Source organism: Nerophis lumbriciformis, linkage group LG15 (assembly GCF_033978685.3).
Source record: "Nerophis lumbriciformis linkage group LG15, RoL_Nlum_v2.1, whole genome shotgun sequence".
Classification (NCBI taxonomy): domain Eukaryota; kingdom Metazoa; phylum Chordata; class Actinopteri; order Syngnathiformes; family Syngnathidae; genus Nerophis; species Nerophis lumbriciformis.
In genome coordinates, this window is record NC_084562.2 from 30551537 (window position 1) to 30554036 (window position 2500).

The 2500-nt window shown below is 45.8% G+C and overlaps 1 pseudogene; it reads left to right on the forward strand.

Annotated features, from left to right (window-relative positions):
* The window catches only part of LOC133582559 (28S ribosomal RNA), a 9420-nt pseudogene that overhangs the window by 4317 nt on the left and 2603 nt on the right, over positions 1 to 2500 (forward strand).

Sequence of the window (2500 nt, forward strand, 5' to 3'; positions counted from 1 at the left end):
AGGAGTCTACACATGCGTGCAGCCCACCCCAGACTATACTTCGATCAAATAAGACAACGGAGCTTGTCGGTGACTAGAGACAAGACCACAAGATGGTCCCAATGCGAGATTGATACCCTGGTGGAAATAAAAACAAAATTGGGCGATAATATTATTGTCGTGGCTATGGCAAGTGAATGTCTTCCAAAGTTCTCCGAGAATCAAATCTATAACAAGTTGAAGCACCTCAAGAAAATAGATCCTCCAAGACATGACCCAATCATTGTGGATGACCCTGGTAACGATTTGGGTGGAGGATCTCAGAATAATATTGTTGCATCAGACCTGGTAGACAGCCCAAGTGCGCAACCCACTATCCCGGGCTCAAGGAGACGCTTGGAACGAATAACTAAAAGAATGCTTTACAACTTAAGAGGGAAGAAAGGAACCAGACCCAAAAAAGGGAATAAAGCCAATGCCACAATGAAAATCGAACAAGATCGATTGAATGCAACAAACAACCGGGCCTTATTTTGGAGAAATAAAAAAGCCCTGGTTGCTAGAATCTTGGATGGTACCGAACAACATACGTGTCCACTCTCTACCAAAGTGGTAGAACTGCACTACAGAAACGTTTGGGAAGCAGCCCCAAGATACGTCCGGCTAACGGAATTTCCAGTAAAACCCGATATTGACAACTCCAAAATGGGCGAAGAGGTTACATCCGAGGAAGTACGCAGGGCGATAAACAGAAGCAAAACCTCTAGCGCCCCGGGTCCGGACCAGGTCAGACTTAGCAAAGTCAAAGAATGGGACCCCAAGGGTGGAAAGTTGTCAACTCTGTTCTCCGCCTTCCTGAGGGAAGGCAAGGTACCTACCAGCCTGAAAGCTAGTAGAACCACTCTCCTACCCAAGTCCGAAGATAAGGACTGCCTCAAAGACGTCCACAACTGGAGGCCAATCACAATAAGCTCTGCGATTACACGTCTATTTTCAGGGATTTTGAATGAACGATTACAAAGCATCTGCTACCTGAACCCAATACAGAAGGGCTTCACAGACAGTCCTGGGTGTGTCGAAAACCTTGTGATACTAAAAAGAATGATTTCATACTGTAGGAAGGAAAAGATGCCCCTGGCCGTGGTCTTTGTGGATCTGGCCAAGGCATTTGACTCCGTGTCGCACAGACTGATACTGGATGTATTAGAAGCGAGAAAAGTAAACACAACAATACGCACGGTCATAGCAGACATGTACAAAGGCAGCGTCACGACTATCAGGACCTCAGAGGGCTTCACAAACCCAATCAAGATCCTGAGTGGAGTCAAGCAGGGTGACCCACTCTCCCCTCTATTGTTCAACCTGGCAATAGACCCGTTACTGGCAAGACTGGAACGTCAAGGCAATGGATTCCATATTGGTACACACAGTGTCACTGCACTGGCTTTCGCTGACGACTTGGTACTGGTCAGCAACTCATGGACTGGAATGGCTACTAATATTGATATCCTGGAAAGCTTCCTGGAACAATCTGGCATGAGGGTCAATGCCAAAAAATGTTGTGGCTTCATGGTTGAGAAGCAATGCTCAAGGATGATGGTGAGCAACTTGAAGCCATGGAATATTGATGGAACCCCCCTCAAAATGTTGAGGGAAACGGACAGTGCTAAATACTTAGGTGTTATGATCTCTCCTCTGAAGGGCGTTTGTCTGGCTGACACTCGCGACGAAGTGAGACATATACTTCACCAAATTGCTGGAAGCAAATTGAAACCCACACAAAAGTTGGAAATTCTCAACACCTACGCGATACCAAGAGTGTTGTATGGAGCAATCAATACTGGTGTATCAAGATCCAAACTGGACGAATGTGACAGGGACATTCGTACAGCAGTCAAGAAATGGCTACACCTACCACTCGAGACATCCAATGGTCTCATCTATGGAAGAAAACGGGATGGTGGTCTCGGAATAATAAAACTCTCTATTACAGTGGCAATTGCTCAGCTCAGAGTTGCTTGTAAATTGATAGACTCATCTGACCCAAAAGTGGCAGCTATCTCCTCTACCCTCTATAACGTCCAAAGCTTGGTGAATACTTGGGAACAAATCACTGGACTCAAACACAAAGAGCCCATACGGAGTGCCAAGGACATCCAGATAGAGAAGTTGTCCAGCAAATCTTGGAGACAAAAAGAGTCAAAAAGATGGTGTGAAATGGAGGTCCAGGGTGTTGGACAGAGTGTCTTCTTGAACGACAAGGTCAGCAACGGCTGGCTCTACCTCATGGGTAAACACAAACTCAGTGAGTCTGAGTTCATTATCGGGCTCAAGCTGAGAGCAAATGTATGGAAATACTGCATGGCTGACTACAAGCCCATGGCCTGCAGACTTTGCGGTAAAGGCAAAGAATCTATCCGACACATTGTGTCCATATGTCCCATGTTGAAGAAACAAAGAATGACAAATCATAATGCTATTTGTCAACTGTTGGCCTCCGAAGCAAAGAAAAAGGGATGGA